The sequence below is a fragment of the Portunus trituberculatus genome, chromosome 23 (genome assembly GCF_017591435.1).
Source record: "Portunus trituberculatus isolate SZX2019 chromosome 23, ASM1759143v1, whole genome shotgun sequence".
Taxonomy (NCBI): Eukaryota; Metazoa; Arthropoda; class Malacostraca; order Decapoda; family Portunidae; genus Portunus; species Portunus trituberculatus.
In genome coordinates, this window is record NC_059277.1 from 15,543,610 (window position 1) to 15,562,709 (window position 19,100).

General features: G+C 41.3%; 1 protein-coding gene across 3 annotated transcripts in view; it reads right to left on the reverse strand.

Moving 5' to 3' along the window:
- Nucleotides 1–19,100, reverse strand: part of LOC123507957 (mucin-2-like) — a 117,876-nt gene that overhangs the window by 66,378 nt on the left and 32,398 nt on the right. For 2 of the 3 annotated variants that reach the window (XM_045261320.1, XM_045261321.1), the window contains exon 2: nt 884–920. The exons of the other annotated variant lie outside the window; for it this stretch is intronic. The gene's annotated coding sequence lies outside the window, so the exon portion shown is untranslated. The remainder of the gene's footprint in view (nt 1–883; nt 921–19,100) is intronic. 3 annotated transcript variants of the gene reach the window in all.

The window sequence follows — 19,100 nt, forward strand, 5'->3', positions numbered from 1 at the left end:
TGTAAATTGAAAAGAGAGAGAGAGAGAGAGAGAGAGAGAGAGAGAGAGAGAGAGAGAGAGAGAGAGAGAGAGAGAGAGAGAGAGAGAGAGAGAGAGAGAGAGAGAGAGAGAGAGAGAGAGAGAGAGAGAGAGAGAGAGAGAGAGAGAGAGAGAGAATATCAAGGTCGATGTTTATAGCCAAACCTGTCAACTAGCAAAACAAATGGGTAAAAAGAGAGAGAGAAATTATCTACACCCTTCCCTAGGTAATGGCGTTTCCGTGACGGTGGCCGCGGGGACTCGCACCTGGACACTGCACCTGGCAACCTACACCTGGCTACCTACACCTACGGGTTTGGTCACGGTGTCTCCAGGGAACTACAACACGACACTACTCAACACTATACTCAATTAATCAAATTAACCAACCTTCCAGACACGTTTCTTTCACAGCAAAACAATATCAAGAACAATATTAGCACGTCAAAGTAGCCACGAGACAACGAGTAACAGGAAAGTACAGCAGCTGGTCAAAACGAGGAGCAGTTGTACATTTCTCCTACGATAACAACAAGGAGAGCAACATAAACACGCCAAGTAAGCCACGAGACTGCAAATGGGACCCGTTGGAGCAGTGGTACATTTCTCCTCTACGGGAACAACACAAGCAACCCAAGTAAACCACGAGACAGGAAATGGGCCCTGTTGGAAAGGCTGATCCCAAGAACATTACTGCATTGAAATGGACAAAGTGTTTTTAAAAGTGGCAGTCGACTGTAGATCCCCCAAAATATGTACAATAACCCTTATAAAAAAAAAAAAAATACAACAGCCAGTCTTAACCATGAGCAAAGACTGATCACGCTAACATTACTGACTTGAATGGGACAAACTTTTTACTCACTTTTCTTTGGAGCAGTTCTGTGGGGTCTTCTTTCCACCTACAAAATAAATAGAAGAGGGTAAGTAAATAAGACAAAAGAAAGTAAATATGAAAAATAAAAACTTCAAATGATATACATAAAAACTAGTATAAACTAAAAACAAATACACACATGTAAAATAAATAGACAAACGAGTAAGTAAATGAAGTTTTGACCGGTCTAATTTCAAGCACAAAAAGAATCGCAAGACATTATCGTACAATCTTTCCAGTGAAGAGCTTCCTCGTGCAGCAAATTGTGTTACTTGTCCAGAAACTCCGAGGTGATTGTTTGTTCCTTGCAGAGAGTGAGTGGAAAGGAAAGGCTCACTTGATAGCCCCACTCTTACTAAACCAGTATTCTTAACAATTTAACCTCTCATAAGAACGATCTCCATTCTGTCTCTTACAAAACCAGTATTATCAACAATTTGTGCTCACATAAGAACGATTTTCAGTCTGTCTCTCTTGTTCTTAAGCATTTTTGCTTTCTCTTATAAAACTAGTGTTCTTAAATTCCTTGTTCTCTGATAGGAACGATCTCCAATATGCCTCACAAAACCAGTATTCCTAAACATTCGGGGCCCTCACAAGAACCATGTCCAGTCTGTCTCTTATAAAACCAGTATTCCTAAACACCTTAGGTTCACACAGGAATGATCTCCAGTCTCTTATAAAACCAGTATATTCCTAACACTTTCTGCTCTGCAAACATGATTTTCAAAGACGGAGATGAGTAGTCGAGTGTTCTTCCCAATGATAGTGCAGAATTCTTGTTAAGATATAGAGCTCTTGCTAAAACTATTTGTTGTTCACACAGAACTCTTGTTCAAATGTAGATTCCTTATTAAGTTATGATCACGTGAAAATATGCCGGAAATTTCTCAAACATTTCAAGAGACTGTAAAAAGTAAAATTAAAACATTTAAAACTGATAACGCTTGAGACGATGGTCCCTAAACGCTTGATGTGTCAGTTTGGTGTAATAGTTACCACTTACCTAATCTGAACAATCATAGACAATATTAGAGAGTAAAAATAGAACTAACGGCATTTACAAGGTCTGACAATTCAATTACTTCTCCACTGTCAGTGTTGCCTTTCAAAACTGTACAGACTCAGCAATCAAGTCATTTGAGAGCTTTAAAAAGATGAGATGAGATGAGGAGGATGACAGGTGGAAATAAGTATGCACGTTTCATGCAGTGACTGTCATGCGTAGTGTAGGCTTCATGACTTCTTTGCTGTTTCCATTACACTCGGTCGTGAAAATGTTAGAGCCGAGCCATTAAGAAACAAAGAAGATTTGCCAAATTCATGGATGAGAATGAAAAATATGTAGGCACGTTTCGTACTGGGACTGGGAAGGCTTCTTGCAGCTTTCCTTAAGTTATGTTCTTAAGTATTCACATATAAGGAAGCGTAGCGGAATGCAGGGTGGAGGAACACGCGGTACACGTATCCGTCTGCCTTGTATGCAGGCAGGTCTGTAGTGAGGGCAGTGATGTATGTAGGCATTGCATCAGCCATCTGGTGGCAGCCTGGCAGTGGCGGGAGATCGTGTCACGCAGAGAACGACGCCCTTGACTCAACACCTGCTGATGATCCGCGCCTCGAGATGCTCCTCAAGGGCCAAAGGGCGAGGTTCGCGCGCGCGCGCACACACACACACACACACACACACACACACACACACACACACACACACACACACACAGAGAGAGAGAGAGAGAGAGAGAGAGAGAGAGAGAGAGAGAGAGAGAGAGAGAATCCTGTCAGGTTAAGAAATACAGGATGATCTCGGAAATCAATCTGAGACAAGGATATAAAGTGAAATATTGCGTTTCTCACCTTTGTCTTCCAGTACACCTTCATTTACAGCCTTGTCCCTTCCCCCATCTCCCCTCCTTCCCTATACCTTGTCCTTACCCTCAGTCCCCTCTCCTTTCCCACTACCTGCATCTTCCCTTCCTCCTCCCTTCCCAGCCCCTCCTTACCTTTCTTGCTCCTTCACCCTCTCCCTCCCCATCCTTCCTCCTTCGCTTCCTTGCTCCCTTCATATCTTTTTCCTTCTTCCTTCTTCTTTTCCTTGTTCCCTTTCGCTTTTCCTCCTCCTTCCTCCCTTTCCTCCTTCCTTCCTTCCTTTATTGCTCCCTTCCCGTCTCTTCCTGCCTCTTCCTCTTTCCTTCCCTTTCTTGATCACTTTACACCTCACTCCTGCTACACCAGTACCATCACCATCACCTCTTCCACCACCACCACCACCACTAACAACGCTAAACACCATAAGTAGACGGTCACTGTTCTTCCCCTAAAACTATCAACAGTGGTGTTCCACAGGGTTCTGTCCTATCACCCACTCTCTTTCTATTATTCATCAATGATCTCCTAAATCTGACTCAATGCCCTATCCACTCCTATGCTGATGATACCACCCTGCATTATTCAACAGCGTTCAACAGACGCCCAACCCAACAACAATTAAATGACTCAAGGCGAGATGCTATGGGACGCCTAACTTCTGATCTTTCACTTGTTTCTGATTGGGGCAGAGAAAACCTGGTTTTGTTCAATGCCTCAAAAACTCAATTTCTACAACTATCTACTCGACATAACCTTCCAGACAACTATCCTCTCTTCTTCAATAACACTCAACTTCCCTCTCCTCTACATTAAACACACTCGGTCTATCCTTCACTAAAAATCTAAACTGGAAATTTCACATCTCTACTCTTGCTAAATCAGCTTCCAAGAAGTTAGGTGTCCTATGGCGTCTTCGTCCATTTTCTCTCCCTCCCAGCTGCTTGCTCTGTACAAGGGCCTTATCCGCCCGTGTATGGAGTATGGCTCTCATGTCTGGGGGATCCACACACAGCTTTACTAAACAAGGTGGAATCTAAAGCTTTTCGTCTTATCAACTCTTCTCCTCTAACTGACTGTCTTGATTCTTTAAGTCACCGCCGCAATGTTGCATCTTTATCTGTCTTCTACCGCTGTTTTCATGCTGTCTGCTCTTCTGAACTTGCTAACTGCATGCCTTCCCCCTCCTGCGGCCTCGCTGCACAAGACTCTCTACTTCTTCTCATCCCTATTCTGTCCATCTTCCTAATGCAAGAGTTAACCAGTATCTTCACTCCTTCATTCCCTACACTGGTAAACTCTGGAACTCTCTACCTGTGTCTGTATTTCCACCTGCCTATGACTTAAACTCTTTCAAAAGAGGAGTGTCAAGACACCTCTTACGTTAACTGGACCCTCCTTTTAGATTTTTTTTTTTTTTCTCTTTCTACTTTCTTCTTAACAGGGCCTGGCAACCAGCGGGATTTTTTTTTTTCCAACACTTTGTTTGCCCTTGGCCAGTGCCCTTGTAATGTAAAAAAAAAAAAAACCATCATCTGTGCCTCACTTTAGCAGACACTACCACTGTCACCATTAAGATTTAAGACCATTAAAACCAGCACCAACAAATTCATATCTTCCTTATCTTTCACTATCTACTTCACTATCATCACCATCGCCACCGCCACAACCACCACCACGACTAGTACTTTATTTACCTTTTCAATTCAATCAGTTACCACCACCACCACCACCACCACCACCACCACCACCACTATCTTCTAAATCTTGCTGACTTCCACCACCTTCACAACACTTCGTATCCTTATCTTTACCATCAACTTTCCTCATCCCTTCACCTCTCCTCTCTCCACCACCACCACCACCACCACCACCACCACCGCTACGTAATTCCCTGTTCCCTCACTTTTCACTTGTTATTTTTTGTTTTCTTTATTTTTTGTTTACTGATCTGCTGTTATTTTGTGTTTATTGTTCTGTTTTTCAGTTACATTTGGGTGAAGTCAATCGCTGTCTTATTAGGAAAGGATGCTGAATATTGATTATGTTGTTGTTATTGTTGTTGTTGTTGTTTCACTACTAATACTGTTGCTGCTACCATTACTATTACTACTTCTGCTTTTATTCCTGTTATTACATTTTGCTAATACAACTCCATCTGCTACAATAACAACTACAACTATTATTACTACTACTACCACTACTACTACTACTACTACTACTACACTGCTCACTCAACAACTACTACTACTGCTACTGCTGCTACTGCTACTGCTACTACTGCTGCTACTACTACTGCTGCTGCTACTGCTGCCACTACCATGCACCACTACTGCTACTACCACTCACCACCACCACTACCACCACCACCACCACTGCTACTACTGCACTGCTGCACTCACTGCTACTGCTGCTGCTACTGCTACTGCTGCTGCTACTGCTGCTGCTGCTGCTCCTGCTGCTACTGCACTGCAACAACAACAACAACAACAACAACAACAACAACAACTACTACTACTACTACTACTACTACTACTACTACTACTACTACTACTACTACTACTACTACTACTACTCCCACAACCTCTAATCCACAATACCACCACAATCACCACCATCACCTCCCCCTCATCCCTTCTCCCTCCCTCAATCAATCCTTGCTCCCTAATCTCCTCTCCCCTCCACTACCACAATAAATCCTTTCCCCCTAACCCTATCACCTCTCCACCACCACCACCACCTTCCGCCAGAGGTGAAGGATACACGGTGAATACTTTTTTGCAGGATTCCTTTTAGTTTTGTCCTTCTTGATCTTTTAATCGTTTCGTGTTTCGTTCACCATTATGTAAACTAACGAATAGATAGATAGATAGATAAGTAGATAGATAGATAAATAGATATAGTTAGACAGGTATAGTTAAATAGATAGATAGATACAATTAGCTAGCTAGATAGATAGATAGATAAACAGATAGATAAATAGTAAGACAGATAGATAGATAAATAGATAGATAAATAGATAGGTAGAAGCATAAAGTACAAATAGATAGACTGACTGACTGATCAAGACAAAAAAAAAAAAAAAAAAAATATACGAAAAGAGACAATAAGGAAAAATGGAAAAAGCAACATACAATAAAAAGGAGGGAGCGAAGGAGGAGAGAAGAATATAAGGAAGGAAAGAAAAATATAAAGGAAAGAAAAATACAAAATAAAGAACCTCGCATGCCTTTTATCCATTTAAGAGAGACAAAAGCTGAAGTATTTAACTGCACTGGAACTTTTAAGACTAATTTTTGAGAGCAGCGTAGAAAATAACTAATCTTTCACACTTACACAAAAAGTAAATAAGTAAATAAATAAATAAATAAACGGATATTTCACACTTAAAGTAAAAAATAAACAAAATAAAGGTAAATGAACTGATAAAAAGAGAAGAAAAAGTAACATACACGTCAACACACAACATACATACATAAATACATACATAACTTCAAAATAATTCATAACAGAGGTAAAACAACTCATTATTTCCCTTATAGTTTAGTTTCTCCTTTAACCAAGCGATACTTCTTTTAGTAATTCATATTAGTGTTTAATCTTCTGCTAATCTGAATGGTGGTGGTGATAGGGGAGGTGATGATGATGATGTTAGAGGAAGAGGAAGAAGAGGTAGGAGGTTCAAAAAGTTTATACATTCGTGTGTTCGTTTACTCCTTGCAATCACACTTCTCGACCTTTACATTGCTTTAAGATACAATACAAACACAGCACCTTTATCAGAGGAAGAGGAAGAGGAAGTGGAGGAGGAGGAGGAGGAGGAGGAGGAGGAGGAGGAAGAAGAGGAGGAGGAGGAGGAGGAGGAGGAGGAGGAGGAGGAGGAGGAGGAGGAGGAGAAGAAGAAGAAAAAAAGGAGGAGGAGGAGGAGGAAGGAAGAAGAAGAAGAAGAAGGAAGATAAAGAAGAAGAAAAGAAGAAGAGAAGAAGAAGAAGAAGAAGAAGAAGAAGAAGAAGAAGAAGGAGGAGGAGGAGGAGGAGGAGGAAGGAAGAGGAAGGAACGAAAGTATGAAGAGTGAGTTTATATATATATATATATATATATATATATATATATATATATATATATATATATATATATATATATATATATATATATATATATATATATTCCCGCTAACACTTCCCGCTAGACTTTCCCTGTCACCTCCCTGCCCGCCTACACCATCATCACCACCACCACGGCCTTGGCGGCACCTTCCGTTATCAGACTGGAGGAGGAGGAGGAGGAGGAGGAGGAGGAGCATAAAAGAACACAAATGAAAACCAAACAGCAGTAGATTTGTTACTCCTTATTATGTTATAAATGTGGTGACGAAACTCAAACATAATGGGAAAGATACGAACGCTTAGACACATTAGGAGGAGGAGGAGGAGGAGGAGGAGGAGGAGGAGGAGGAGGAGGAGGAGGAGTTGTAGAGAAGGAAAATAAACAGCAGTAGATCTTTTGGTTCCTGCTATATAAATTTTAACAATATAGACTGGGTGAGTAGGCCGGACGGGATGAAAAAGAGGAAGAGGGGGAGGAGGAGGAGGAGGAGGAGGAGTAGGAGGAGGAGGAGGAGGAGGAGGAGGACCACGCAGGATAACACCATATGGAGGATGATGCGGAGGAACACTAGAGGATGCGAGAAGAGGCAGCAGATGAGGAAAAGAACAAGACAATGAAGGAAAACAAGGGAAAAAAGAGGATCTTGGAAGGAGGAGGAGGAGGAGGAGGAGAGTAAGAAGAGGAACACACAAAAGGACACTAGAAGGAGAATATGAAGAAAATTAGAAGATGCGTGGAACGGAAGAGGAGGAAAAACAAGACAAGAATGAAGGAAAACGGGATGAGGACGAGAGAGAGAGAGAGAGAGAGAGAGAGAGAGAGAGAGAGAGAGAGAGAGAGAGAGAGAACGGAACTTGCATCACGCCAATATTTAAGATTTAATCGAAAAAGGAAACAGCTTAAGACACGTTTTCTCCTCTTCTTCTTTTCCTTCTTCCTCTTCTTCTTCCTCTTCTTCTTCTTCCTCCTCTTCCTCCTCTTCTTCTCCTCCTACTCCTCCTCCTCCTCCTCCTCCTCCTCCTCCTCCTTTTCCTTTGTCTCCCTGACCGGCTCAACGCACCTGATTTTTTTTGTCTCTCATTTTTAGTTCCGGGATCTGTAAGTAAATTTTAGTACCTTGACAAACTCCTTTCCTTTGTCGTGTGTGTGTGTCTGTGTGTGTGTGTGTGTGTGTGTGTGTGTGTGTGTGTGTGTGTGTGTGTGTGTGTGCGCCCGTTAGATGTGATGGTGGTGCTTATTGTATACTATTGGTGTTACTGCTGCTGCTGCTGCTATTACTACTACTACTACTACTATTATCTATTTATCTATCTATCTATCTATTGATTTATCTACCTGTTTATCTATTTATTAATTTATGTATTTCAAATTTTCTCTATTTCTCTCTCTCTCTCTCTCTCTCTCTCTCTCTCTCTCTCTCTCTCTCTTTGTGTTCCATTTATCTTTTCCTGTTCCCCTTACCTTCTTTTTCCCTTTCTCTTTCTATTCATCTATCTATCTATCTATCTATCTACGTATCCTTTAACATCTACCTCCTTTCATCTATTCACGTATTTGTTTATCGTCATTGTTATTCACGATTTATCCTTCTAACTGTTCATTTACGACATATTTTGCCTTCCCAATGTAAAGTTATTTCCTTTCTATCTTACACACATTTTTCTATCTTTTCTATTCGCTAAGCCAGGCCGGGTATTTCCTTTCATTTTCCTTTTCTCTTTTTTTCCTTCACCTTCTCCTCTTCCTGATTTCTTCTTTCTCCTCTCCTTCCTCGCCTATTCTCCTCCTCTTCTATCTACCTTGTCATCAAAAAACGTATTAACTGTATAGTATATATATCAACAGACAATTAAGTTATGAATTAATAAATGATTCTAGTTTTTTAACCTCCTCCTCCTCCTCCTCCTGCTCCTTTTCCTTCATCTCTTCCTCCTCTTCCTCCTCCTCTCCTGATAACTACGATTATTATTAAAAAGAATGCACCATGGACAAAAGTTGAACGGAGATCCAACATGCGACATCTGTATTGAGACAAAATGCACTAATTCAACAGATTGCTCACTGCTGAGGCTTGACTGACTGCTGCCTCCCTAGATACTGCCAGGAAAGAGTCTCATTACCCCTCCACACTGTCCCTCCACCCTTCCACACAACACATTACAATGTTAAAGCATTTACACGTTCGTTACAGAGTAGATTATCTATTTTTTTCATTTGGTCCGTTTTTTTCTCATTCCATCTTAGCCTTGAAGAATGAGTGTTATATGAAGAAGCCTCCCACTTTGCTATCCATTGTTAGTGTAAAATAGTTATCCAAACACTAGGACTTTAAGACTTATTGCAGTTTTTTCCTTATTATTCCTTAGTATTCCTTTGTGTTCTTTTGTGTTCCCTGTGCTCCATTCATCATTCTCCTATTCCTGTACTCGTTTATTTTCCTCATAACAATCGCCCATAAATAAAAAGTGAGGGAGTTGCAATCATCACGATCACCACACTGGAAAGAATAAACAATGGAGAGAGAGAAGGATGGAAGGAAGGAGGGAGGGAAGGAAGGAAGGAAGGAAGGAAGGCTGGAGCGTGGAGGAATGAATGACTGGAAGGGATGAAGTGATTAAACAACTTTCTACTATAATACCGTCATTACCATTAAGCGTGAAGATATTATCCTTTCGCTCCATTGTTATGCACAGCCTCATCTCACGCTCACCCATGACGCCAAGACCACCACCATCACTACCACCACCACCACCACCACCACCACTACTATACTACTACTGTCACCACTACCAGTTCTACCACTATTATAATTACCACCATATCCAATACCAGTATACTACTACCACCACCACCACCACTATTATACTACCACCACCACCACTGCCACTTTTACCACTATCATCAACACCATCACCATTTTCCCACACCACTGTACTACTACTACTACTACTACTATCACAAATACTACCACTTCTGCTAATACTACTACTAACACCACCACCACCACCACTACTACTACTACTACTACTACTACTACTACTACTACTACTACTACTTCTACTACTACTACTTTTACTACTCTTACTACTATCATTACTATTACTACTTTTATTACTACTACTACTACTACTACTACTACTTCTGTTGCTGCTACCGCCTCTACCCTACTGTGCTATTATTCATCAAGGAGACAGTCACGGCGGAGTCCTCCCCCCGCCTCTCTCTCTCTCTCTCTCTCTCTCTCTCTCTCTCTCTCTCTCTCTCTCTCTCTCAAGACACCCTAAGAACAAATTGATTGGCTGACTGAAGCTTTTCTAATTAAGGGTACAGGAAACAATTATTTATTATTCACTATTATTATTTATTTACTTATATATTTTCTTATTTATTGTGCAAGTTTCTTAATACTGAGTAAGCTAACGATGCTATTATTATTATTATCATTGTTATTATTATTATTATTATTATTATTATTATTATTATCATTACTGTTATTATTATAATAATAATAATAATAATAATAATAATAATATTATTATTATTATTATTATTATTATTATTATCATTATTATTATTATCATCATTATCATTATTATTATTATTAATAGTAGTAGTAGTAGCAGTTGTAGTAGTAGTACTAGTAGTACTAGTAGTGTGGTAGTCGTGATAGTAGTAGTAGTAGTCATGGTAGTAGTAATGGTAGTAGTAATGGTGGTGGTGGTAGTAGTAGTACTAGTAGTAGTAGTAGTAGTAGCAGTAGCGGTAGCAGTAGAAGTAACAGTAGCAGTAGCAGTAGTAGTAGTAGTAGCAGCAGTAGTAGTATCAAAAGTAATATACAGGTGTAACACGAGTTTCTGCTGATGTTGTCAAATGTACAAGTTATTTCTAGAGTACAAGTAATTTTAAGATGAAAATGTTGTGTGCACATAAGCCTTGTTCAGCCGTGGCATGACATTCCACAGTGGCTGGGCGACCGACGACTCGCGACACAACGGACGGCTGCGTGGGTGAGTGGGTGGGTAGGTGGGTGGAGTGTGTAGGTCTGGATCACTGGACGTCCTTTGGTGAATTGTAAATAATTCAGTTATACTTTATAGTGTGACATGATGAGACGAGTGACAGCAACAGACCGATACCGATTACTGATAAACATTACACAGTGAAAGAATGGATGAAATAAACGGCGAGTAAAATAGCAAACTGACCAGCACCAATCACTGCCTACCTAGGAGTGGAGGAGTGAAGGTAGCAGCAAATCAGCTTATTGCTATTAAGTCCTTCAGTAATGGGACACATTCTTACCTGTGATTTGTGTACGATTAGACCACTTTATTAACATTAGAGATCAGAAGATTAACGGCCAGAGTCCACACTATTTTAATCCTCCATATGAGTTTCTGAAGCTGTATAAAATCTCTAAATATTAAGCAGAATGAATATGGAAACGCGTCATGGTACTGAAGGGGTTAATCACACGTTGCTTGCTTTCGAGACAGTGATAGTAATGTGTTAAGATTGCACTGCACAATATCAAGTAATGTGGTGTGTGTGGACATAATGCTTCTCTGACACGGTTACACGCCTTTACAGCCCGGCCGTTGTATCTGTCGCCAGGCCACGCTTCAATGTCACAACACGGCTTAACAACGCCTCAAAATACTTATGTGCATAGAACATTCCCAGCACGAATTACCCGTGTGTGCGTTCCTCTCCGCCAATATCAGCAGAAACTCGTGTTATACTCTATATCATACCTGTGTACTACCATTCATCACCCCCACGTCTGTCTGTCTGTCTGTCTGTCTGTCTCTGTGTCTCTGTCTCTGTCTCTGTCTCTCTCTGTCCCTCTCTCTCTCTCTCTCTCTCTCTCTCTCTCTCTCTCTCTCTCTCTCTCTCTCTACTACTACTACTACTACTACTACTACTACTACTACTACTACTACTACTACTACTACCACCACCACCACCATTGCCACCACTATTACCACCACCACCACCATTACCACCATTGCCACCACCACCACCATCACCACCACCACGTTTCCTTTTATTCTGACCTCTATACTCCCCACTCCAGTCTCCCCTTCCTCTAACCATCACCCCATCACCACCCTCTCTCCTTGATCGCCTCCCTTCAACCTCCCCCATCCTCACAGTAGCTCCAGGCGGAAGGTGACGCCCAGTGGGAAAGAAAGTGATAATTATTTCCTTCCTCTCGTGACGTTTTTTTCCCATGCTATAAGTAGAAAATTTTCCGTGACCTTCATATTTCTGTTTATTGCATCTAGTTTTTTTTTATTACAACTTTTTCTTTCATTTTGTTAAGAATTCAGTTGCTTCATTCTTCTTTTTCGTTGTTAATTCTTGTTATGTCATTTCTTTAAGTTTAGTTAATATTCGGTTACTCTATTTTTTTTTTCCAGTTTCGTATAGTTTAGGTTATGATAATCTTCAACCTCTTCAATACTGGGATACATTTTTACCTCCAGATATGTGTACGATTAGACCATTTTATTGACATTAGGAAGGGTCTATGGAGGTCAGAAGATTAATGGCCACAGTCTTCACTACTTTAATTCTCCCATATACGTTTCTAAAGTTGTATAGAATGACCAAATAGAAAGCAGAATGAATATGGAAACGCATCATAGTACTTTCTCTGATCTTTATGTCTTTTCTTTTATTACGAACATTTTTTCCCCTTCTTGTTTAATTCATTTGTTTCATTCAACATTGCCACATCACATTTAAGATGACGTATATTTTTTTTATATACAATTTCATTCACTTAACGTTAACAATTATGAATAAGCAGGTAGTTATCATTATTATTGTTCCTTTGTTCACTGATGTCAATATTATAACTACTGTAACCTTTTTGTCTCTCTAGTATCTACATCATCGTTTTTCTCATGTGTAATTCAATCATCTCATTTTCTCTTCTTCCTCTTCCTTGTTCTCCTCATCGTCTCTCTTTACCTCCTTTTGTTTTTCTCATCGTCTTCCTTTCATTTCTTCCTCTCGTTCTCCTCATTGTCTCAATTTTTTCTTCCTCTTGTTCTCCTCATCGTTTTCTCTCTCTTTTTCTTCCTTGTCCTTCTCATCTTCTCTCTCTTATTCCTCTTTGCTTCCTTCACCGTCAATCTTTATTCATTCACCCATAATATCCTTGTTATTCTTCTCCTCTTTAGCGCATTTTTCCCATTCATCCATTCACATTTTCGTCTTTTTACTACAGAACTTATTCACTTTACCTCTTTCTCCTCGCCCGCCCTTGTCTTCCTCTTTCTCCATTCCCCCTAAATATTCTCTCTATACCTCTTTGCTTTAATACATTTTCGTCTCTTATCTTCGTAGCCTTCTTTCTACAAAACTTTTTATGTAAGACGGGGAAGCTGGCCAAGGGCAACGTAAAACGAAAAAAGAAGGCTCACTTAATTGCCAGTCCCCTTGCAAAACCGAGTGTGTTAGCCGCCCCCAAAAAAAAAAAAAAGGGATAAATGTCTTGGAACCTCCCTTTTAAATGAAGTCAAGTCATGGGAAGTTGGAAATACAGAGGTAGGTAGAATTCCAACTTGATCACGTCACTTATTTCTCCTCGTTCTTGTCCTGTCTTTGCCTTTCCTTTCTTACAATTAAACTTTACTATAACAACAACTACAATCTGATCCTAATCTTAGTACATTCATTAGTTACATCACCTCCTTTTTATTTTCCTCCTCCTCTTCCTCCTCCCTTCCCACCTTCCTCGTCCTTCTCTTCATTTTCATCATCACTCTTCTCTTTCACATAATATATCTGCGACTAAAATTTATCTTGATCTTTTTAATTCATTCATCAGGTAACTCGTGTTTCATTGTTGCGCCGCCTCCTCCTCTTCCTTTCCGTTCTCCTCTTCATCTTGCACCTCTTTCTTAAAACTTTGCCTCTATAACTTCTGCATCTTTATCTTCGTATTTAGTCACCTCCACCTCCTCCTCCTCCTCCAACTCCTCCTCCTCCTCCTCCTACTCCTCCTCCTCCTCTTCTTCCTCATTTTTGTTCTTCTCCTCCTCCTCCTCTTCTTCTTCCTCCTCTTTTTTGGCCTCCTCCTCCTCCTCCTCCTCTTCCTCCTCCTCCTCCTCCTCCTCCTCCTCCTCCTCCTCCTCCTCCTCCTCCTCCTCCTCCTCATTTTCCTCCTCCTATATACTACTTGTGTCTTTGCAAATACTCAGGCACAAATACTAGTAGTTCTCAAACGGCCATGCAGGGGCCTAAAGGTCTGCTGCTGCTTAGTTATCTTATTCAGTTCTAAAAGGCACATAACAGAGGAAAACATGGGAAGCTGCAGGAAGCGACCAGGGCTAACACGTGGCAGTCCCGGTGTAAAACATGCTTATCTATTTCCACCCATCATACCCACCCATAAATCTCTCTAATCTTCTTATAAACTCCCCTATTGATTACCAACTGTTTCTTTCTTCTATCATAGTGGCAGTGTACATGAATTATGCCTACCTACTTCCACTTATCATCCTAATACGTAGGTAATCTTTTATAATCTTCTTTTAAACATAACTATTGGTTTCCGAGTTTATTCTATTCATCTACTACTATAACAGTCCGTATTATAAAACATATATTATTTCCACTTATCATCTCCGTCCATAAATTTGTCCAATCTTGATTACGGAGTCTGTTTTATTCTTCTACTTGTCTCTATATGAAACATGCGTATCTATTTCTACCTATCCTCTCCATTTATATAGTGGTCTGATCAACTTTTAAAACTTTTTTTTTTTTTTTTTTTTTTTTTACGTAGGGAAGAGGGCCAGCCAATGGAAAAAAAAAGAAAGTTAGAAAAAGGCCCACTTGAGCGCTGGCTCTCCAAAGACTTCAAAAAGTGCCAAAACCGTCAGCCAGAATTAGGGGAGCAAATGCCTCGATACCTCCCTCTTAAAAAGAAGACAAGTTGTAGGAATTCGGAAATACAGATGCAGGGAGGGAGTTCCAGAGTTTACCAGTGAAAGGGATGAATGATTGAGCGTACTGGTTAACTCTTGCATTAGAGAGTTGGACAGAATAGGGATGAGAGGAAGAAGAAAGCCTTGTGCAGCGTGGCCGCAGGAGGAGGGGAGGCATGCAGTTAGCAAGATCAGTAGAACAGTTACCATGAAAATAGCGATAAAATATAGAAAGGGATGCAACATTTCGGCGGTGAGAAAGAGACTGAAGACAGTTAGTCAGAGGAGGGAGTTGATGAGACGAAGAGCTTTCGATTCCACCCTATCAAGCAAAGCTGTGTGACTGGAACCCCCAAACATGCGAAGAGTACTCCATACAGGGACGGATAAGGCCCTTATACAGAGTAAGCAGTTGGAGGGCGAGAAAAACTGTCGGAGACGCCTCAGAACACCTAATTTCATAGAAGCTGTTTTAGCAAGAGATGAGATGTGAAGTTTCCAGTTAAGATTATGAGCAAAGGACAGACCGAGGATATTCATTGTGGAAGAGGAGACAGTTGAGTGTCATTGAAGAAGAGGGATAGTTGTCTGGAAGGTTGTGTCGAGTTGATAGATGGAGGAATTGAGTTTTGAGGCATTGAAAACTACTAGATTTTCTCTGCCCCAATCGGAAATCTTAGAAAGATCGGAAGTCAGGCGTTCCGTGGCGTCCCCGCGTGATCTGTTGATTTCCTGAAGGGTTGGACGTCTCTGAAAGAACGTGGAAAGATGTAGGGTGGTATCATCAGCGTAGGAGTGGATAGGGCAAGAAGTTTGGTTAAGAAGGTCATTAATGAATAATAGAAAGAGAGTGGGTGACAGGACAGAACCCTATCTGCTTACTTTTTGATGATTTTATACAGCTTCAGAAACTTATGTGGGGAGATTAAAATAGTGAAGATTGTGGCTGTTAATCTTCTGACCTCCATAGACCCTTCCTACTGTCAATAAAATGGTCTAATCGTACACAAATCTCAAGGTGAAAATGTGTCCCAGTACTGAAGAGGTTAAGTAATTCTCTTAAGTTGTCTCTGTCTTGCGGTCATCTCTCTTCCCACCTGTCTTTCCAAACCCTCTTCCAAACTTTCCTACATATTACCGAATCAATTTCACTAATTCGCCACTGCAACCTCGTCACTTCTCACTAGCGCTGCGTCACTGGGAAACACAACACACTTCGATAGCAGCATTATGACATCCGTTGAGCAAGTCACTCCATTGATCATCCGCACTTTATATACACTAACACGCCGGGAAGATTCTCAGGGCCTTGTAGTGGCTGGCAGAGGGGTAGAGTACAAAATGAGCTTGGAGAGGCTGCGGTAGGGATGGGGGTGGGTGGAGTTCAATGCTTGTTTTCCAGCCGTGTCTCGAGAATATGATGTCTGGTGTGGAACCGTCTGTGCCCCTTTCTGTCCACCTCTCTGTTTGTCCATCTATCTCTATCTACATTAGTATAAGAAAGCTTGTGTTCAACTGATGTATACCTGACTTTATATGACTCTCTCTCTCTTTCTCTCTCTCTCTCTCTGAAAGGAAAGTGTGTGGGCATAAGAGAAGGACACGAATGAAGGAGAAAGGATAAATATATGCGAGAGAGAGAGAGAGAGAGAGAGAGAGAGAGAGAGAGAGAGAGAGAGAGAGAGAGAGAGAGAGAGAGAGAGAGAGAGAGAGAGAGAGAGAGAGAGAGAGAGAGAGAGAGAGAGAGAGAGAGAGAGAGAGAGAGAGAAGAGAAAAGATAAACATGACAAAAGGTTATATTTACGAGAAGAGAGAGAGAGAGAGAGAGAGAGAGAGAGAGAGAGAGAGAGAGAGAGAGAGAGAGAGAGAGAGAGAGAGAGTAACTTCGCGGAATCGGACGAGGTGAAAGGAGAGAAGAGAGGGAATGAAGGAGAGAGGGAGGAAGGCGAGGAGAGAGGGAGACAAGGAGGCGGCAGCGACCTTGAGCAAGAGACGCTGCCTAGAGTGCTTATGTTGAACCAAACAGGTACATACACCATTTCAGGAGAGAGAGAGAGAGAGAGAGAGAGAGAGAGAGAGAGAGAGAGAGAGAATGTGTGTGTGTGTGTGTGTGTGTGTGTGTGTGTGTGTGTGTGTGTGTGTGTGTGTGTGTTAGAAAGAGAGAGAACCCCATGAGAGGATTTTAATTAGAAAAGTAGAAAAAAATGAAAATAAAAATACGTACTTTCAATCAGAAAACTAAAGACTATAATTTCGATGAATAAAATATAAATAAACGGAGAAAATGTGAGAGAGAGAGAGAGAGAGAGAGAGAGAGAGAGAGAGAGAGAGAGAGAGAGAGAGAGAGAGAGAGAGAGAGAGAGAGAGAGAGAGAGAGAGAGAGAGAGAGAGAGAGAGACTACCTACAACATTCACATTTCCAAAAGTAAACCCCAAATAATTTCCAATAAAAATTTGCTCAGTTTTGATCATCATTACATTCTTAACACATTGCGATTTCATTTCCTACACATGTTTATTGCAAACTTCTAAAAGCACTCTTGGTGAAGAACACACGACAATATAAGACCTAGTTAAGATAAGGAAAGGGAAGGAGGATGGAAAGAGAAAGGAGGAAGCATAACATAGGAAGTGGGAGGGCAGCAAGAATAACAGGAGATGGGGTAGGAGAGGAAGAGGCATGGCAAGGGATAAGGGAAGGGTGGAAGAGTAACAGGGGAGATGGAGAAGGGAGGAAGTATTTCGTGGGACGTGTGGCTTATGAAATAGCTCGTAAGCGTGTGTGTGTGTGTGTGTGTGTGTGTGTGTGTGTGTGTGTGTGTGTGTGTGTGTGTGTGTGTGTGGTAGCTGGCCCTGTAATCACTATCACTGCATTCCTATACAATAAACAGTGATTAGACGAGTGGAAAGCTAATCGACTGACTGACTGACTGGTTGGTTGACTAACTGGTTGACTGACAGGTTGACTGATACACAGCCTACTTAGTTAAGTGAATAAGTTTGCTTGCATGCTTCATCAACTGACTAACTGAATATTTCCTTAATTGACTGACTGACTGATTGACTGACTGATTGCTTGCCTGCTCCCTGAACTAGTGTACATAGCTATATACCTTCGACGAGAGGATAAAATCAGAAAGCAATTGTCATGCATCAGCATCTCGGAAGTTTAATAGTAGCAGGTCACATTTGTTTACTGATGAGCACCACCACACACCAGCCTCCCCACTGCCTCCCTCAGCCTCGCCACGCAGCACTTAGAGGACAAGGAGCTGTGGTAGTGGTGGTAGTGGTGGTAATAGTAGCTGCAGTTTTAGTGTTAGTGGTAGCGATAGCGATAGTAGTAGTGGTGGTGGTGGTGATAGAGTAACGGCAGTGATGGTGGTTATAGTTGTGGTGGTAGTGATAGAGTAGCGTTAGTGGTAGTGGTAGTGGTAGTGGTGGTGGTGGTGGTGGTGGTGGTGGTGGTGGGGCGTCACTAGCTCGCCTTGGTAGGACTCGTGGCCAGGCTGGGGCCCGACCATCACCTCGGCGCACCAACCAGTTGCTGATCACGAAACACAGCTACGCAGTGCACGTTAAACTATCTATTCATTTCTTTTAATTTGCAGATTGAGTACTAATGTGGTTTCCTGAGAGGTACTTTTTTTTTAATTCTTCGGAAAATACAAAGGATATTATCATTTTATTCTATCTATTCATTTACTTTTCTTTTAATACTTGATGTTATACCTCTTTATTTTCTTCAGAGTTAGTGAAATGGAGGATCAAGTATCATTCATGAAGAGAGAAGTGTTGATCATATCCCGTGAATATCCATCATAGGTACCAATTCAGATTTTTCAATTCCTGCTGTTACATTTATTTTTTCCTTTAAAGTAATGTAGAATAAACCCAAAGCAGTAATAGGCGTCTCTCATTGTGTCAAAGGTTAATCAGATCCTGTGAATACCATATCATATCCTTCCTCTCCACCATCTTTGTTCCTCTAGTCTTCTTTACCCCCTCCTGACAGGTACATAGGGCTCTCGGACAAAACGAGGATTCTTTACGAGAAAAAAAAAGGTTAAGCAGGACACTGACAGACACGACGACTTCTGAACACTTTAACTTCCAATACCACACACACACACACACACACACACACACACACACACACACACACACACACACACACACACACACACACATACACGCACACGCACGCACGCACGCACGTGGGATCGGGTAGATGTCCACGCGTAGGTTCGAATCCCACCACGTACAGCCTTAAAACACTGCCATTTGTC